The 21,434-nt window shown below is 35.6% G+C and overlaps 1 protein-coding gene, 1 long non-coding RNA gene and 1 other non-coding gene across 4 annotated transcripts in view; 2 read left to right on the top strand and 1 right to left on the bottom strand.

Moving 5' to 3' along the window:
* Positions 1-1,329: 1,329 nt before the first annotated feature.
* Positions 1,330-1,411, bottom strand: Trnas-gcu. Its single transcript has one exon. It is a non-coding gene; the product is annotated as a tRNA-Ser (tRNA).
* Positions 1,412-14,578: 13,167 nt separating this feature from the next.
* On the top strand, positions 14,579-16,036 carry LOC108116884. The gene is made up of 2 exons (XR_001772866.2): positions 14,579-15,173; positions 15,943-16,036. It is a non-coding gene; the product is annotated as an uncharacterized LOC108116884 (long non-coding RNA).
* A 115-nt stretch (positions 16,037-16,151) lies between these two features.
* The window catches only part of LOC108116883 (forkhead box protein O), a 33,461-nt gene continuing 28,178 nt past the window's right edge, over positions 16,152-21,434 (top strand). The window contains exon 1 of one of the 2 annotated variants that reach the window (XM_017228982.2): positions 16,152-16,347. The gene's annotated coding sequence lies outside the window, so the exon portion shown is untranslated. The remainder of the gene's footprint in view (positions 16,348-21,434) is intronic. The other variant, XM_017228981.2, reaches the window with a different exon arrangement.

Below are 21,434 nucleotides of genomic sequence, written 5' to 3'. Positions count from 1 at the left end.
AATCTATCGTTAATCCATTGAGATAACTTTGATTTTTCCTTTCACTTTTAATAACAAACATAAAAATATGCCTTAAGCTTTAAAAATGCATTATAAGAAGAATGAAAACACAACATTAATCTCATTTTTCTCAGTGTTTCAGTCGCAATATTACAATTGTGGAGAAATGCAAAACTCTCAAGGATAACGCTCCATGTATGACTTATGGCGCTGGCTGTAGCCACCCGCATCCCTTCGAGTGCAGCCAGGACAATTCAATTTCATCATTACCAGCCCGCCTTGCCACACATTTTCTCATCCCCTTGTTCCTTCGAAACCCCCTCACCCACTCGCTTTTTCTTGCAGCACGTCAGCTGTTTGATGGCGCCGCGTTGCGCACTCGCAAAGATTTATTTTTATCGCCTACCATTCCAATTCAATCCAATTCATTTCGCTTGGCTTTCCATCTCTCTCAGGATTCTTTTTTTTAAGATTTTGATTTTTGGCCACAAGTGCAGAGAGGGTGTAGAGGGGGGGTTGGGCAACAATTGTGGAAACATTTGGTTACCATTCCTACAGCCGCGCCACTTTCATCAGGACAAAGTGAAGATGCCTCCGCGGCTGTGGCTCTTGGCTTTATGGGCCAATTGGGTTAAGCTTTAGATGAGGAAATTTACGGGGATGGGCGGTATCGTATATGCCTAGCCACACATCAGGCAGCCAAAATATATTGATATATGACCCTAGCCAAAAAACTAAAAAGGTAAAAAAATGGAAAATGTCTAGAGACAAAAGCTGCCAAAATTCAATGGTTTGCTATTTAAGATTTGAAAAAAGGTAAAGAATAAATGTTTGTTGGATAATATTACTTACTTAAAGACGGCAAAATAACGGGTTTTATATAAATATTTATCTTTATTTTATAAGCTTAAATTTATATAAAAAATAATATGAAATTTAATTATTAAATGTGGATCAAATTTATTTTTATACAAATTTGTTCTGGTATTTCACAGAATTGAAAGAAGGTTTGGGGCCATCATAATTAAAATATATTATTGCAGTTAATACCAACATTTTAATTCCTAATAAAAACATTTTTTCAATAGTTAACAAAGCAATCAAATTGTTAATTTCAAAGCTGTTATTTAATTAAGAAAGGTAAACAAGTTAATAACTTAGTTTCCCATTAACTTTTGTTTTCAATTTATGACAACCAGTTCTTTTTACGATTTATAATGCAAATATAATCAAAAGTAAAATATTCCATTTACCTATTAGCACATTTTTTATATATATTCGAATTACAAAAAAATATAATTTTTAGATGATTAAAAAAAAGTTTTTATTCGACGAGGATGGGATTCGAACCCACGCGTGCAGAGCACATTGGATTAGCAGTCCAACGCCTTAACCTCTCGGCCACCTCGTCACTTTCTTTCCGAAAGATTTTTAGACCCTTTCGAACATTTTGCCCATGTTTACACTTTCTTCGCTCTGCCAACTATCTTCCAATCTGTATCTTCAAAGAAGTGAGTGCAAATGTGCCAATGAGAGTTGATTATAAGCGTAAATTTTCTTAGCTAATTTTAGAACTGGAACAGAGTCGGATGATAACTGGTTTTTAGCTCCAAACTCAAGTGATTGTGCTACTCCAGCTGCGTTTGCCTAAGCCTTAAATATTATTTATGGTTAGATAATGAATAAATTAGGTGCCAAACAAAGGTTGCTAAAGATTTGTTAAGAAAGTTTTGAAAAAGAGAATTTTAAAGAAAAGAAATAAACAGCAAAACTGATATGCTGATAAGGAGAGTAAGTGGAACTCCATTCTAATATTTTGAGATTTTTAAAAAATTTATAAACTTTAAAAATCATTGAGAATGTAATAAATTTCTTACCAAATTTCAATGAACTTTTATGGTTATATTTCAATACTTCCAAAGCTTAAAAAGTAATTAATGTCGTTTTTAAAAATCCTTAAAAAGTTAATCCTCTTTCAGCACAAAAACCAATTCATTTGGTGGCTAACTTATAAGTTTTTAAAAGGCAATATAACTCTTGCAAAAACCAAAAACCAAAACCTTCTTCCTTTGAAAGGTTCCTTGAACCGCTGCCAAAAGGCAACCACAATTTCGACTCATCAGAGGAATCAATTTAAATTAATTTTTACGAGCGGTAAAACTCGAAAACTTAACTCCTTTTAAACCAACGAAACTTTGTAAAATCGTATTAAGTCATAAAAAATATGGCACGAAGAGGACGAAGAACATATATATAGATATAGACCAGGATCCGAAAGGGAAGGATAAAAGTAATTGACTTTGACGCATTTATGACGGAGGGAGGCGCGTGTATAGTTTTACGATCATTGCCAGGGGGTCGTTCTTGCCCCCCACACACCCTTCTCACTATCGGGTTAACCGAGCATAAAATCTTCGAAAGGCGTCGCCAGCACCGACTTAAATGATTTTACGACCCTAAGAAAAAAAAAAAACATGAACATATAGAGGGTTAAGGGGCAAAGGGACCATAAAAGTCAACACAAAGCGCCAAAAAGAGTTTTGATGGATGTCGTGTGAAGGCGTTGTCAGGTTTATGGATACGTATATCTGAATCTGCAAGTACGGAAGGCACTGCCAGGCGCTGCTAATTGAGCATAAATCAGAGATGCTAAAAATGTTCGTTACTGGGAATTTATTGCCTTCGGATACTTTGCGCACTCTCAAATTCTTTCGCGCTCCATCCTCTTTCGAATCTGCAAAACTTTCCTAATACAAATTGCATCGACACTGAAGCGGAAATTGCACAGAGCAAAGGGGATGGGCTATGGGGAAGTTTGGAGTCGGTTGTTAGTAATTTGAGATACCTGGTAGTTAAGATTGATGTCTTTTTATGATATCCTTGTGGATATTTCTAAATAAAACTAGATTCTAAATGTATTTTTTCAATATTATTTATTGTTTTCTAAAATTTTATTTCACTTTTTATAATATATTTTTATAATATTAACCTGAAGTACTTTATGGACTTTAGACACAAGACGAAAGGTAGAGAAATTAATTTTTATTACAACCTTTTTTGAGATCATAAAGATATCTAAATCCCGAAAATCCTATCTTTACCTATTAAAGTCCCCGAGATACAAGCACATCTTCTAGTTAAGATGCCCCATCAACCATAAAACCAGAATACCCCTTACAACCCAATCGACCAGGGTACTAGAACTAGCCAAAGGCCGACGACAAAGTGGTCAACATGCCACAAACTTTTTTGTTAGTTATCCCTTTGGCAATCGCGGGTGGCAAAGTTCCATGCTCTGCAGAATTCTTCACCAACATTTTTAAACAATTTAGCGCAAGAATTAAAAATCGCCAACGCCGCGCAACGTACAAAACTTTTCATCGCAACGCAGCACAAATAAAATAAAAAAAAAACACCGAAAAAAATCTAGGAAAACTCGTCGAAGAGCGAAAACTTTTGTACGCAAAGTTTGTCGGGTTATAAATTATCCTCTCGAGGGGAATAGGGCGAAAATGCAGGGGGGTTAGCGAGGCTGGGCTTGGGGCTGCTCTACCTTTGGCATACTGCTGGGCACTCTTTTTTTTAAGCCGATTTTCATCTTTCGTTTTCGGGTTTTTCCTTTTGCCATTGGCAGCACCGTAGACTTTTGGCGCCAACGGGTTTGACTTGTACAAATTGCTGTGTCGACTGGGAACTACACATCCATACTTACTCACACTTACACACTCACCGACGCACCCGCACGCACCGGAAAAGGGGGAAAATCAGTGTTCTTGTCGTCGTCCTGGCAATGTCTCCTTTTTTTTGGGGGAATACACTTCTTGGAATGGTCTGTAGATGTTGGTAGGAGCTGTTGGTAGCGCGTCCATTAAGGATTATCTTTAAGCTTTATAAATATTTATATATTTTAGATTTAAGAAAAATATTCATAAAAATTTCACAAAATTTGTAGAGTAATATTATAAAATAAAAACTGAAAAAGTCTCTAAATCTTTTTAAATTTTATCAACAAATTTAATATAAATATCTTACTTAAAGTTTCTTAAAAAATATAGTTAAATTTCACTCCAATTTCTTGTTAAAATTATTCATCAGTATTATTCATCACTGGTATACAAACCCTATTAAGAATTATATCATTTCACTTTTTAATCTTAAATTATATTTCCCTCTAAATTAATCCATTCATTGTGTTAATCATTTTTCCTTTCCTTAAATGTCTTTTTACTAATCTCTCTTAGTTGCAAAAGCTAATCTTTAAGCTCCATTAGTCAGAAGTCGTAAATTCCATTTTTTGTTTCAGTTTCTGACTATTTTTTAAGGGCATACAAACGTCACTAGGACAGTCAGTCACTTTGTGATCCCTTGTCCGTTTTATACCTTTTGGCCTGGCCTTTGGCACTAATGGATTATCTAAGCCTTTTAGTGGCTATTGGTTGCCTTGGCAATTGTTCCAGGGCTTTAGGTCGTTGGAGCCAGTCTTCTACGAAAAAAAAAAAAAAATAGGGTTGAGATGGAGGGTCAACGGCAAATACCCATCGACAGCTGTGTTGGCAAAATCTTGGCAAAGGGCAATCGCATTTAAATAGTTGGTATAACCACCATCCTACTTTTTTTTTACTATACCTCTCTTTGGGTCAATCGTTTCATATGTAAATGCTGAACATTTTAATCGCTTGATTATACTGGGGAAAAGGTTCCACGGTATGTCCATAAATTATGTTTATGCTATGAATAGTTTCAATTTATGGATCAACTAATCAATATTAATGTCTTCCTGAATGTCTTACATCTGTGGGTCCAAAACTAATCAGATTATCATATTACAAGGGTTCTGTGACTACAAATCTGCGCAACTATGACCTAATCAAAGTTATTTTTAGAAATATTATAGGCCTCTGAAAATCGTGAGAAAATTTGAATCTTAAAGTAGAAGAGACCAAATAACATAAAATAGATTATTAATTTGTTAAAATATTTAAAAAGTGACAAGGCAAGTTTAAAAACTAAGCAATATTCATAATAAAAATCAAAAAAAATAAATAAACTTTAACAATTTAATAGCTATTAAGCTATAACTATAGTAAGTAATAAATAATACGTAATCTGTAAAAGAAATTCCTTTCGCTTGTCTCACTCAAAGCCATTCATATATCGCAATCAGAGTGGCCTCTCTCTCCCTTTCCAGATACGAAGGGAATTCAAGAATGCCCGCCCGTGGATATCGCAAAAGTTGTTGCAGTGCATTCAACTTCATTCATGACATGATTTATGCACTTTCAATCCAATCAAGAATAATGCCCCAGACTCTCGTAACTTGCACTTATGCATATGGACTTATATAGTATTGGTCTTACCTCAGCCAGCCAGAGAGAGATCATTCATTTCGCAGGGCAACGCCAGACGGTTGTGATATCAGTAGAGCGCCAGACACAAACCGGCACATATATGTAGGTACTTATACTCGTATATATATTATATTATATATATATATATATATATATAGGCGATATGCCCAAGACTTGCATCTATAATTGGAACAAAGGAGCTGAGCTGAACTAAGCTGAGCTGAGCTGAGCTTCACTGAGTTGAGTTTGAGAACTCGAGCTGATCAAAGCCCAAGAAACAATTCATATTTCCGCATGCCCATGCACTAAGTTGCAATTGCGGTTGCAATTGCAAATGCAATTCCATTGCCCGGCAACAAGCAAATGGGCAGAAAACCTACACAAACACTGCCATAATCGTGTCCACAAATATAGAAACGCAATCAGCAAGGCCGAGTTGCTTAAGCAATTTCCATGCCACCCACTTTGACTCTCAAACTTTTCGTGTGCTTCACCTTCTATTTTACTCTCTCCCTCTTTATATAGAACGATAGATAGATATATATATAGAGATTTCTGTATCTGTGTGCAAGTGATGATAATGCAATGGCAAAGTGAAACAAGGAATTTTCCAAAGGCAGGCGATTCAATGGATGCTGGTTCAATGAAGCCATCAAAAGTGCAAACAACTGTTTGTACAGTGAAAACTGTAAAATAAAGGTAATCAAGTTAGAATGTATAAATGGATTTTTAACTTTTATCTATTTTTAATAGTTTAATTATCTCAACTAGCCTGTAATTTGTTCAACTTCTCTTTCATAATCACTATTAGCAACATCAAATAATCACAAAAATAACTCAAAAGCATTAACTTGAGTTATCACCCAACTTAGGCAGTTTCCACTGTCTGGCCAATAAGTTGATAGCATTGATAAGGAAGCAGGAGCAAATCTTATCTTAACGTTTGTATATGTATGTGTGCCTTGGAAATAAAAGCCCCTGGCAGTGCCACCCTCTTAACTTCTGGGTCATGTCACAGCTTCTGATGACGTCGATTGTCTGCCCCTCATTACATTCGTGGCTCGAAGCTTGAAGAGGAAGCACATGGTCGTATCAGTGGAGTGCTTTAACCTAATTGGGGGAAATTTGTTGAATTTCTTATCAATTTCTACTCTTAAAGATATTCTTAATTAAGCTAGTATTATATTGTTTTACTAAAACAAATTTATTTCTTGAATATAAATTCATTTTAGAATGTTTTACACGTCAAGCAAACCAAATTTTAAGTTTATTATTGTATTTTCTTAAGGAACATCTTAAGCTCTTAATATATATTCCCCCTCATGAACCCTATAGTTCTTTGACATGTCTCCTTCCTTCCCTCTTAGCAATTACACAATACAAACAGCTCAAGCCAAGCAAATATAATAATGTTAAACACGCTGACATTTAACCCCTGTTTTGTAGGGGAAGAATAATTCTGGGGGAGGGAGAAAGACACACAGACCACAGACCACAACAAAGTGTTTAATTAACAGGTTTTATAATGACTTAAATGGGTCAACTTTTTGCACATAATTATCTTAATGGATGCATGAAATGGACAATCATGATGATACTAAGGATACGCCTGATAATGTTGTGGTTTTGTTTGAGGGGTCCAGCAACTTGTTGATATGACAGCAATCAGAGGGATATCATTGTGTGTTATTTAATATGTGTCTATTGTTAGGACTTATAAAGTAGAGTAATTAAAGGTTAAAGGAACATATACTATAATTATATAATTATTATTATATATATATAATTGTATTATATGGGAAAACTGTGGTTCACCTTAGTCTTCGTAGAAACCAACTACTTTAAGACTTGCTACTTCCAAAACTGAGAATTCATTACTTTAGTTAATATAAATTCATTATATAGTTACTATATATTCATGATTTATATTTATATATCAGCTACTAAACATTTTTACCTTATTTACTATATATTCACCCCTAACTTATCAGTAAGTAAGCCCCAGTGCAGTAATTAAAGACCATAAATAAGCATTTCATAAAGAAGCAACGGCAAAGGAAGTGTCAGATGAGCTCAGGCTTAAATGGTGACCCCGATTACAATGGGCCTACAAATAAAATGACATTTGTGCGTGGGTATGTAAGTACCTTTCCTTTTTATTATGTACACGTGTAATGTATGCGTACAATATGGTAATGGGCCATTACCGTTTGTCACCCACTTACGCCGCTCACCCCCCGGGGGTATTTCGATATGTACCATCAAGGACACGGATCCTAACAACCACCGAACAAAAAGCCCGACGGTAAATAAATCTAGGGAGCAGCCAAAAGGAACCGACAGAGAACAAGGGGTTTCCAGGGCTCTGAGGGGGGTTATAACGGGATCCTATATTCATGGGTTCACAACTAGGTTCCCATCCAACCAGGAGGCTCGTCCTGAGATCCCCAGCCAGTCGGCAATTAAGCGGCCAACTAAACCCACGGACCGACGACCTATTGGAGTCGAGCACATCCTGCGCAGAATCCGAATGTCCTGTTATCCAACGGCCACACCCACTTCGGTGGTTCTCCGTTTGGTGGGCGGGGGAGGCGTTTCACATTAACCAGAAGCGTTAACGTTGCAACGAGGAATCGAATCCCATTGCCATTTCCCCTCCTACAGAAAATAAGTGTGTCAGAGGAAAAGCGTTTTACCATTACCTGCCGAAGACGAATTCTGTCCCCTTTCTGCCGCAAAGTGTGTAAACAGGATGGCAATTGTTTGAATTGGGGGTTGAGTCGGCAAACCCAAAAGAAAAGTCAAGAAAAGCCGAAGTTTGAAAAGTTTGTCGTTTAACGTAAGACGAAGGCCGAAGGATTTGTGGCGAGAAAAAAAGTTTGTTTACGAAGGGAAGAGAGAAATGTCCCTAGTGTGTGTGTGAGAGCTTCAGAGAGCGGCTGTGGATTTTAAGTCCTGATGAAGTGAGATTCAACAAGTGGTCAAGAATGAGAGCAAGAATAAAAAGAGATTGGATTGATTTTCAGGGTTGATAACCAAACAAGTGGATTGCGTTGCAAGATCAGCTAAAACGTTAGAGTATATTTAAGTAGAATCAAAAGGAGGTATTATTAAACATAATTAATAAAATAAAACATCAATTTTATCTCTTTTTAATATTTTATTATTTACTATTTGCTGGATTTTCTAAGCTTTCTAGTGTTGCCAGAAGGTTTATGCATTTAACCCACAGAACTAAGTGATAAGCGAAGCCGCAAAACCATTTTCTCTTTCCATATCCGCCCCCTCTTAACTATTTGTAAAGCAGGTGAGTCTGCTCTTTCGTTATGCTCTTAAACTACCGAAATAAAAAGATAAAACGCCCCATCGAAAGCTAAAACTTTTGCATGATTTTCGTCATTTAGACACGGTGTCACACGTTCTTTCAGTTCTCTTTTTTTTTATAAAACTCTTTTTCTTCTTTTATTTTTTTGTTGGGTTTTTTTTTTTGGTTTGTTCTTTTATTTTTACTAAAAGAATTTGTAAACGACGCAATAGCGAACCACGTTTTTCGAATGATTGTATGTGTGTGTGAACGGAGCAATATGTATGTGTTTGCTTCTTTTGGGGCGGGGGGCAAGTCTACTACCTACACACATATGTATGTAGGTATGTATTGGTGGCATTTTATAGCCCACATTAGGTAAGGTTAGGTTTTTAATTCTGTTTTCGTTTTTTTCCAACTTCTGCCATAGAAATTTGTTCTGGTTCCGCTTTAGTCTGAGAATTTCGACGATTTTTCTGTTTTCGCTTCAGTGGATCGTTATTCTCTCTGGCGATTCTCCACATCTCCGATTTTCACCTTCTCTTCACCCGCTCTTTTTAAAATATCCACCCGCCCCTCTCAGCAAATCTTCAATCGGTTTTGTTTACATAAACCGCGCTCTTTTTTTCGCTTTTTTCGCTGGCATTTGTTTCCGCTTTTCTATGGGTCTGCTTTCCCGCCTCTTTCTAACTGGTTTTTTTTCAGTTTTTTCCCCGACCGACGCTTTCGAATATTTTCGCGCACCATGTGGTTTTCCTCAATTCTTCTCATGGCTACACTGACAGAGGTTTTCTTGTATATTTATAGAAAATTAAGTATTTGTTTTTAATGAAAATCAAATGATTTTTAAGCTTTCTATAGATGGTAAAACTCGTTATATATTGAGGAGTTGGAAATTGTTATGGTAAGTAATAGTAGTTTGAACTGGTTTTTAAAGAATTTAAACAACTTTTTCTATTAGGCCTTGCCCTTGTATGTCAAAAAAGTTTCAAGTTTCACTGTTAAATGAATTAATGAACAAATAAAAGACTAAATGATTCTCACATTAAATGATTTATTAGTTTAAAAATGAAATAGTAATTGTTTCATATTTTAAAAAAATTTAAGGATCTGCAATCATTTTTTAACACAAGAATGATTAAAACAGTTTATACGTTCCCTTTAAATCTCAAAAGAGTGATCTCTTTTAACATTTTCGTTTAGTGTACCTGCTCTTTTTGCGGTCATCCCTGGTTTATTTATGCGGCCCGCTCTTTATTTGTTTCCTTGGCGTTTGTGCTTTTTTTTTTGCTTATTTATTGTGCTCTATGCCTTGTCTATGCGATTCGCTACGTTTCGTTTCGTTCCATTCTTCTGAACTTGGGGGACCACGTGTTGTGGCTGTGGATGCCAAGCGTGTGTGGATCCCATGCTCGTATCTCTGAGATAGTGTATCTTGTATCTGGTATCTGGCTTCAGGAAGTACTGCTCCATCAAATTTACATATGCCCCGCTCTCTCTCTCTCCCTATTCCTCTCTTTTTCACGCTCGCCAAACATATTGGCAGATTTACATATGCGGCACCGCCCCGCCCCGCCCCCTTTCTTTTCGCCACCGATTACGCCCCCTTTGCTATTAACACGCTATCACTGGGAGAATGTTATAATTTATGATGATCTATCTTAGTTTACATATTAATTTGAATCTTAAAATATTGCTGATCTTAAATATTAAGATTTGATCACCCCATTATAGAATTTTACATATTTTTTTTTCATTTACCTGTCAAAAAGATTTTCTTCCTCTGTATCTGATTTAGTTTCCGTCAATCTAAGTCGCACTTCTATCAGGAATTCTCTGAACAGATCACTGAAAAGATCTGAAAAAAAGAGGGCTGTGGGCAGGCAGGTATACCGCATGTATCGATGTATGGGTGTGTGTTCATATGTATCTGTGTTGCGTCAGTTCTCCTCGAAAGTCGTGCGCTTTTGCGGCTGCATCAATTACGTCGTTAAATTAATCAGTTTGCCTTAATCTCAATAAATTAGAGATAACGCTTAAGCGATATTTTTGCATTTTAAATGCCACACGCTACCGAGAAGGGGATGGGAGTGGTGAGGGGTGTGGTGTTGGAAGTCGAACCGGTACAGTTATTGGAAATGGGTCCAGTACTACGGCATCCAGAAAGCCTTCACATCGCTGTTTTAAAGTGTCGGCTTGGCCACAGTGGCTACTATGGAGGGGGGTTAATGGCTATTCCAGGCAACAATGTATTTTAATTGCTAGAAATTAAATATGCTAGTTTATGATATGTAACTATTTATTAAGAACATGGATTAAAACCAAAACATTTTAATTGGGATTTTGAATATTTGGTTTTAGGGCAGAAATGTTTTTTTATAAATTTTCCAATATAATTTAAGAAACCTCCTAAGTGGGAATTTACTTCTAATTTTGTTTTTATAACTTTGTTACGCTAAATATATTCTCCGTTATAATGAAGATATGTAAAAGTTGAAGTTCAATACCATTCATAAGTATTCCCTACAATAACTTTATCATTTTTTCCATAGCCCCTTTAAGATTTTCTTACCAACTACGCCACTGCCTGGAGAATTCCATGTGGCCACATTAGGGGGGCTCGCTTTTTGACAAACACATGCTCATATAAGCATAATTCCGCCTTTCAGCGTGTGGGTTACTATGTGTTGGTGGAGAGTCTTTTAAAGTCTTGATAGCGCCCATCAACATCAACATGCGACTTCGACGGCAATACCAACGTCACAAAAAATCTTGTTTCAACGGCAAATACCGTTTCGGCCACAGTTGATCAAGCGATTATTGAGAAGTTTCCAGTATTAAGTCACCATTTCGAAATGCTTTAATAGTAGTTAATACGATATGGTGATAGAGAGAGGTAGTGACACATATTTCCATTAAAAAAAGCCTAAAAGTTTCTAAACAAGTTCTAGTTTTCCCTATCGCATAAACCATTTCCATATCAATTAGGGTTCTCAATTTGTATTATCGCTGCCAATAAGTTAGGAAAACAATCGTGTGTTCAACTCCCTCGCTCCATCTCGCCACTTGCAGTGCTCTCTATAAATTGTTAAGTTAACAAATTGTTACTAACAATATTCAAATTTCCATATGAAATAAACACACACACAGACTGCCTTAGACTGGTAAATAAACATCGGGCGAGTCTCTGAATTAAAAGCCTAAGCTATAATATGCCATCCCCACTGCGGCCCCTTCGATCCATCATCTATATGCCAGCACAGTCGAGACATTAAAACAGAAATTATAATTTTCTGAAGGCCAGGCGTGAGTAGAGCCATTCGTATCGTTTCGACTCAATTTGGATCGCTTGGCTTTACTTTTGGATCGGTCTGAGCTCCATCATCTAATGTTAATGCCCTAGAACGGGGGTGGTATTTATGAATTTTTCACACGCTTACTAAGTGCTCTTTGGTTGTGGTTTAATTTATAAAAATTCTGTGAGTAATATACTTTAAATGTTAGATTTTATTATAGTATTAAGTTGTACAACATGGCGAGTACGTGATTTAGAAAACTTCTTTTCATACTTCATAGCTAAATGGATTTTATTATAAGTATAATAACTTTAAGATGTGAAGTCTTTTATATAGAACTTAAAGTTTGCTAATAAATATATCCTAAACTTCTAAATAAAATCCAGAAATACTAACCATTAAGTAAATTGAGGGATATATACTTATATGAAACATCTGTAAAAGATCTGAAAGGCGCCAACCAAATGGTTTTTTAAAAACGATAATTAGTTCTGATTTTCTGCTTAGTTTTTGTTCAGCCACGCAGCATTCGAGAGGGTGTTACTGTAAGAACTTCTTTCACTTTTAATTTTGTGGCGCCCAACTGTTTGGCGCGCAGTTTAAGCCTGAGTTAGTGACCTGTATGTCCAGTTTGTCGAATTTGGAGGTGATTACAGTTTGGAGACCGAGACGGCGACGACAGTTAGCCATTCGCCACGCGCCAACGCAAATGAAATGCTTTATGTACCATTTAATTTTTCATTCCAATTTTTATTTCAGTTTGTTGGTCAAGTAGTTGGAAAAAAAAACCTTTGTGTAATGTTGATGGATTTAATGGGAAGTGGGCGGTCTATTGAGACACTGATCGAGTGGTTCTAATGGACTTTAAAATTTGATTGCTCAATTGAATAAATTAGCGTTGAGCATTACAGTTAGTACGATTGTCCAGTTAGCAGCTAATTTACGAACTACTCTTAGTGGGAGTGATTTGCGTGTGATTTAGAGCTTAGTACGAGATGAAACTTACCTATACCAACGTGTTACTTATCAAAACTAAAGTCAACTTCATAACATTGTAAAATACAACTTTAGCCGGTCTTATCTTCTTGTTATTCTCGCATTTCCATATCCTTATGTACACAAATATCATACTAATGGTTATATCTTGGGAGGCACTTGGGCAATGGACTTTCAAGTTTATTTAATAGAGGTTTGTCTAGGGGAATAACGGGCGGGATAGGGAAAGTGTTTTTATGTTGATAGTTTTAGTTGAGATTCTTATAGTGAAATCTTGCTTAAATTGTTTAGCAATTAACTAGGAAATTTTTAAGCTTAAATCTATCAACTCTTATGAATTATATATTATTTTCTTAATAATTGTTTTTTAATTTTAAGAAGCTAGAACCTTGTTGTCATAAAATTGTCAATGCTATTTTCCTAATATTTTTTTAATTCTTTGTAACTTAATTTTTTACTCTTTAGAAATAATTAATTATAATGTATTTTCTTAAGAAAACACGCTATTAAATTGTTAACTTATTACAATAATATTTACAAAAAAGGTTTCTGAATTAATAGGAATATTAATCAAAACATTTACTGAAACATAAAAGCCATTAAAGTTATCATCCAACATTTCCCAATAATTTGTACTAAACCAATAAAACTATTAAAAAAAACTCAATAAACTTAAAATGACTATGCCTTCCACATCCTAGATCCTTCAAGATGCATCAAAAATTTCTAGAATTATTCCCGTTCATCTCCTGGGATTGTTTCTAATCCGCCTTTGAGACGATCGGATCGGACTTAAAGATTTGGACGATCCATAAACTGTTGGTCCGCGGCCTTAGCGTCTAGACTTCATTAGCTGTGTAATGTTGCGGAATTTATGTGGCAGGCACATTAAAAAAACACCGATACACACTCGCTTGGACATGAACGCACATATATGTATATATATATACATATATACAGATATCGGGTCTAGGCAAAAAAAAAAAACTGGTACCAGGAGGGGCTTATTTTTGTGGTTTGAGGGGGAGGCAGTGGGGGATTTTGGTAATAAAATACATGCTCCCAAAAAGCTTTCATACTAGAGATACCAAAGATGCGCGGTTTGTCTTTTTTTTAAACAATATTCATATGCACAAATGTGCATTGCTGGCATTATCAGTAGTAGAATGCAATTTCGGGAAATTTTCCATCACATCACGAGACAATGAACGTAGGAGAGGAGAAGGGAGAGAGAGGGAGAGTAGAAGAGAGAGAGAGAGCGAGAGAGCTGGCAATCGCGAGATAACAGCTGCCTTATCAGCAATGCCGACCGCAAACCCCACCCCACCCATCAACCACCCATCTCTTCCCGCTCATCGCTTCCCCTTCCTCATAATCTCTTAGAATTTCGAGTTCAGAGCAAAAGCCACCGAAAATTAAAAGAAACAATTTAAATTCCAAATGTATAAAATAGGTAAACTATGGCTTTTATTTATTGATATTGTGCGAGTACAGAAGCGGTCAAAATAATAGAGCATAAGCATGAAAAAATCCAAACTGATTTCCTTTCTGAAATCGTTTCTTAAAAAATAAAAGACAAATTCCTTAAAAATTATTCAGTTAAAGACGTCATCTTTCATGTTTCACTGCAGTTTGAATAATTTTTTTTTTTTTAATATTTTGTTGAAATTTAGTGACCCATTTTTTATCATTATAACGCTGTGAACTTTGAACATGTTAAACGATAAACGAAAATGAATTTAAAAAACCCTAATTTATTTAAATACAATTTTAAAAAGAATGGCATTACATTTAGATAGTTTAATATCTTTTCTATACAAATTCATTTGAATTTTGCTAAAAGATGATAATAAAAAGCTTAAATATAAGTTTGTGATTTGGAATACCCTACTAATTTCTTGTCCCCAACTGTCTAAGAGTGCCAGAGTGTGTGCGACACGCCACAAACATAAATGCGAAGTGTGTGGAACGTAAGTGGATGCCGAGAGCAAGCTTACTCTCCCGCTCTCTCTCTCTCTCTTTTGGGGCTGCTTTGGCACTCAGCACACACAAGCATGAACACCCCCTCTCAAACTCACACACACACACACACACACAGAGATAGACCGCCTTTTTGCGCCGCCGAAACGAACACTTTTACGAAGGCGAATCAGTTTCATTTGTCAGTTCGATCCAACTAGAAAGCAGTTAACGAGTAGTCTGTGTTCGCTTGCGGTTAAAAGCCACGAGGTCGTTCATCGTTTTCCTTTTCAGCTCAAAAGAAATACACATAACGAAAAATAAATCCCGGTGATTTGTTAGATCTACAAAAAACGTTAAATAAAAAACACCTTAATGCTAAATCACAGATCCCCAAAAAAATTTCTACCAAAATATAAACAGTGAAACATGTGAATTGTGCGGAACTTAAAACTAAAACGTAGAAAGAACGCGTTCGTTTTTTTTATGTATGTACAAACGTATATATACGCTATATAAAATAAGAGAAAAGCTCCAAAAAATATCATATTATATAGCGATGCTTGGATGATCTTCGTCGCAGTCACGTTGTACATACAAATACATATGCACACCTATACGTATATATATATATACCATTTAAAATACGTTACGCACACTACACTAACGAAGCAAAAGAAGAAAAAAAAAAAAACAAGCGAATTGGAGTAAGCTCCGAAACGTGTTTATATTAAAATTTTTTACCCATTTGAACTTTAAACAACTTTTCGACTGCGCGGCTCGGTTTTCATTGAATTCTCATACGAATTCCAATTAAGTGTTGTGTGTGCGTCCAATTGGCATGAATTGATGACGTGACGTGATCGCGCGGTTTCGCTCTCTTCTCACTCACTCTCTCTTTGCTGCTTATTCGGCACACACATACCAATGCATATGTACACTCTTTAATCGACTTGTGCTCTGTTCGCGCTCTTTTTATTTGTTTATTTTTATTGTTGTTATATATATTCTAATTTACCGTTTTTACAATCATCTTTAGCTTAAGCAAAAACCGCCGCCCAACAATAACAACAACCAATTCTACGAGTGTGTGTGTGTGTGTGTGAGCAAAAAATTATGCCAGCAGAAATCTAGAAAAAAAAAAGAAATAAGAAAAATATACCACTAAAAATCAAGAAATCCGCACAAGTTTTGCTCAAAACAACAACACAATTATATATATAAACTAACCATAAAACAAACAAACCCATAAAAAAAGTGCAAAATAACAAGGAAAATAAAGTAAAACAGTGCCAGTTAACAACAATAACAGTAACAAACACAACAACAAACGGCGATCAACAAAATCCACCGGCAAAGTCAACAACATTTATTTTTATTGAAAATCGCAGTCAACAAGCAGCAACCATTTAGCTAGCGATTTTCCATTGCAAACTTTTGGCGGGTAAATATTAACAACAATCATAAATAGATTTACTAGATTAATTAAAAACAAATGTCGTTAGAGTTTTTCCTGGGTTTCAAGGGGGTATAAGTTTGAAACAGGTAATACGTTTTAGATTTTTAAAAAAGTGCAACAAGCTACTAAAAAATTAATCATTTACTTAAGAATTTATTCAAAATCAAAGATTATTGAAAACAACTTTGCATTTAAAAACATGTTTTTCTAATAGCCATTTTTTGTCCAGAAACACTAAAGTAAAATGGTAAATTAAGAGATTTCTTAATAGACTGTTAGTAACCATACCTAAAAAGACTTTTTTTTAGTGACTTATTAGCTGTAAATTAATTTATCTGTTTAATTCTTAAAAAATGTTATATACAAAGTTTTAAGGTGATAGAAAATAAATTAAAGTTCTTGGCATTTTTCATTGAATCAACAAAACTGAATTTTGAAAGTAAATCAAGTTAGCTCATTTTGAGCTAGAGACTTTATAGAAACTATGAAATATGCACCTTTTGTGTGTAAAAGTTAAAGCGAAATCTTTTATTTTAAAGTAACGTTTAAAAAAACATTTTAAAGTAATTTTTAAAAATTCACTTAGTCAACCTTTTGTATATTTCGATTATCTTTTTTTTATTTTATTAATATAGTTATTGATTATAATAAAAAAATTATCTCTTTCAAAATTTATATACTTTTTACTTTAACAAAAAGTTCTTACAAGTACTATTACAAGTAACTTTCTGTTATAAATGTACCTTTTTTTAAACTTAAATACATAGATCATTATAGATAACCGAAACATCCATACTGTGCCTCTATATCATTTACAATAGTTTCACTTTCAAGATCAAAACATTAGAACCATAAAGCTCGGTCACGTTCCGCGCTGTAGTGCTTTCAATAGATGATCTTTCGCATGGTTCGCATGGGTTTTGATTAGTTCGTTTTCGGTGTGTTACTTTGTTAGAGAGTGTGTGGGCTGGGGGAGATCTTAATTAGAGCACCACTGATAATGGCTCTAAATATAGAACCCCAGCGCCACACTGATAGCAGAAGTTGAAGCGTGTGTCGTTCTGTCGTTTTTGTATATAGAGCTCATTTCTTTGCTGTGTTTGCTCCCCCGATTTTCATATTGGTTTGTACCCACGAAGGCCGATCTACATACATATATATATGTATGTTTTCTCTACTATATATTTTTAAAAAAAAAACTTTTTTTTTTGACATCAGAATTGACATTGAAATGTGATTAGGTTTAATTTTCATAAATGGGTTGATTCGCCACTCGGTTAGCTGTCGAAAACAGTTCGTTTTTTTTGCCTAATTTTGGAGATAAGGGCTTTTTATCTATCCGCACAATGTGCCAAGGTACAGCGGCTGATGGCCCAAAAAAATTATACACATAGGCCTATATATATGTATATATAAGCGTATGTGTATGTGTTTGTGGTTTTTATCATATCTTGAGTGTTTGCTAGCCACATTGGTGGAACGTGCCAGGTGATAACAAGAAAGTGTGCAAAAGTTTGTCGAAAAAGTTGTAATTAAAGCGGAGAAACCAAAAAAAAAAACCACTAATTAATAAAGGGAGTAGCTTGTATTGAAATGGACTGTAGTAACGGAAATTTTAGTTTAGTGTTTTTAGTGATAATAAAATGGAAATTGTTCATAAGGAAGTGACTTTGTTCATAAATATTTTAATCTGGTTTTAATGGGTTTGTTTAGACGTAAGAGAGTTTTTTAATTACTAAACAAAGTTAAGGGATTTTAAACAGAGTCTAGTACAGCAGTAAATAAATATTTAAACATGTAGTTAAAGAATTTTCATATGCTTTTTTGGTTCAACTAAAAACTTAAGGAGAGATTTATAAAGATTATTTTTTCTACAAACTACTTACAATTTCCCATTGACCCCAAAACATTAGTAATGCAAATTAATTAGAATTACGAGTACTGAAGTCAGATGATCGCATCCAAGTTTTCCATGCGTCAGTTGCCTCAGCTGTCAAGTCAATCAAAGATTGCTCCGTACATTCTTAGGTGACTTCTCCATCGAATCTAATCGAATCGAATCGAATCGCTTGCTCTTTAATTATTGTAATGAATTCTATAAACATGGCAAAGAGGGGGCTTCCAGCGTTCATTTGCATTTGCATTTGCATTCAGTGCATTCTGAACTATTGCACATTGTGCCCGGTCGGGCCTCTCCTTCTCTATATAGAGAAATATATATATATATTGCTCTCAGACGCTCTAGTAGCGCGTGATTCTCTCGCCAGGCCCACGTGCCGCCAGATAACTGCACTTTCAATAAGCTTTTATTTGAATAAGCTTCCGCGATAATTGACTTAATAAATTATTAAATATTAACAGCGTAGAAAAAACCAGAATGCAATGACTGACGGACGGGCTCCTTGTGGATTTCCTAATGTAAAACTAATAGAAATATCATGTAAATTAGGTTGGGTTAGGTATTTGAAAAGCCCTTTAGATTAGTTAAACAGGAATTTCTTTATATTCCTTATTTTTATTCTTTGTAGAATTAGAAATAGCTTAATTTGTATCATTATAACATCTTGTTTAAATATTTCTGAAAAAAACAGAGGGCAGAGGATGTTATTTACATATATAATATTTAAATTATGTTATTTTCTGAAGTGTCCTACATTTATGGTTCATTATATTGCGCTTTTGAAAATAATATAATATTTTTGTTAAATTTTCCCACCTCTAACTTGGTGTACTATTCCTACATCTTTCCGAAAATCTAAAAATATTTTTGACTTTTATGATCGTTGCAAAAATTCCTTTTTATTATTCGTGTTATAGTGTATTACATGAAAAAGCACCGCATAAACCACTTCCCATAAATTTACTTACGAAAATGGCAAAGAAAACCAAACAATAAAGCCAAATACTACGAATAATGTAAAGAAGAGTGCAGATTGAAAGTGTCGCAAAAAAGATTTGTTGTCCAAGGTTTATGCTTGGCATTGTCAAGGGGTTAGAGTGCGGGTGGGGGAGGTATTACCTAGAAGGGGGTTGCGATAAGCTGCCCGGCACGACGAGAAAGAGATACACAGAGAGATAGAGACAGTGGGGAGTGAGTGAGAGAGAGAGGGACTTCACATGGCAACAGTTGCTCCTCTGGCGGGGAATGCATAAATGTGATGTGCATTGCTTTCGCCTCAGCTCTTTATCGCTCCTTTATCTTTCAGTTTTGGTGATAAGAACGCACTCAGGCCAGCAAGAGAGTCAGCGTAAAGTGTCGAAAGGGAATTATGGTGTATTATCGAGAGTTCACTGTTTGATTGGCATTGCTGAAGTTTTTGTACAGGAAAGTTTGACAAATAAAAGACAGATATTTAAACTTTTAACACCCAAGTTCTTAAATATTTAACATAATATTGGCATAAGCTGATGTAATTAAGTTAATGACATTTTAATAATGTAAAATATATTAAAAAACTAAGATAACAACACTATTTGATAAGTTTAAAGAGTGCTTTTAATGATGTTAAACTTTTTTAAAGATAAGTTAACCGTAGGATAAAAAACATTTTTTTACCTATATTTAAGCCTAAGCTATAATTTTTAGTCAATTAAATGCTTAAGTGATCCAACTACATTCACCTTTAAACATTTAATTTAACCTTAAGTACAGTAAAGAGTACTATATGAAGCACACTTTTAAAACTGAACTAGGGAAAGAGGTCCCTTAAGAAGCTCTCACGTTGAAGTGCTTTATCAGCAGGTTAGCCCATGACGAGGTTGATATTCCTCGAGTATAATTCACTTTCGAACCAAAGGTCGTTCGGTTTTATGGAGGGTGACAAAGCACACACTCAGAGACCCCGTCACACCGGATTGGCACACCGACAAGTGTGTGTGTTTGTGTATGTGTTGGCCTCGTCATCGTCATCATTATGATCATTATGGGGTCGGCTGCGAGGTACTTGAGATCATGGGCCTGGAACCGAACCTGGGCTTTGGGATTGATATCGACGACGTCGCCGTCGTCGTCATCGTCGTCTTCATCTCCGACATTGGCTCATTAGGCAGGGCAGCAGGGCAGACCGGACCAGATCGGTGCAGACCGTACCAGTTGCTGTACGAATATCTCCACACCGACTACCAGCTGTCAGTCTTGCTTTTTATTTTCTCTGTTTTCGGTTTTTTCTTCTTTTTTCTCAGTTTTTTTTTTGCCGAGTATCGGGCTTTTTCTCGCATTGACTTACTTTGGTTTATAATCCTGTTTGACGAGTTGTGCTGCTGGGGAGTAGATCTCTTTTACTTCCACATTGCTGAACCCGGTCATGTGCGAGGGGCAGGTATACAGTCAGCCGGGTGATCCGGGGACCTCTACCTATACCTGAGATTCAGGGGCATCGGCGTGCATAAAAAAATCACATGGTTTTCGCTTTGGAGTCGCGGAGGGTTAACAGCGGACAGAAGAGCATCTGGCGGACACTTTTGTGGCCCGGCTTTGTGATCTCTAGGGGTCTGCTCCCACTGATAAGCACAGATTTCCCAGGGAACGTAGGGTAGAAGGTCTAGCTATGTGGTTGCAGGGAGGCGATAAAGTTTGTATAGTTAAAAATGATAATATTTTTAGAATTTACAAGGAATATTGGAAACTAAAGAGAAAAGATGACGATAGATATATAAAAGCTCTGTAATAATATTGGAGAAATAATAATTTTTTCCCCTCTTAACAATGAAAAATCTACCCCTCTGAAAAGCTGACTTCTTGGCTTATCACTTGATCGGCGAGGCCAAGTCTAACCGGAACAGCTGCTTAGTGTTAGCCCCAGCTAAGATTAAGGGCGGCACTGAGCTTCACTGATAGCCGGAAGAATGCTCTCCGTACAGTGTACACTCTCTAGAAGTGGAAAATAATACGAATACGCATTTAGAATCAAACGGAACAGATGAGAAAAGTAAAAAAAAAAAAAAAAATAAGAGCGAACTATTGAAAGGCATTACGTAACAAGTGTTGGTTTATTTTTGTTTTGTCCGCTCTGTTGATCTTTCTTTATTTCTTTTTCGTTTTCTTTTCATTCTTCTTTCTTGCTTTTTAACTG

This window comes from Drosophila eugracilis, unplaced genomic scaffold (assembly GCF_018153835.1).
Source record: "Drosophila eugracilis isolate 14026-0451.02 unplaced genomic scaffold, ASM1815383v1 contig_401, whole genome shotgun sequence".
In the NCBI taxonomy this organism is placed as follows: domain Eukaryota; kingdom Metazoa; phylum Arthropoda; class Insecta; order Diptera; family Drosophilidae; genus Drosophila; species Drosophila eugracilis.
The sequence above is the reverse complement of the archived record's forward strand: the minus strand, read 5'-3'. Positions and strand labels throughout refer to the sequence as shown.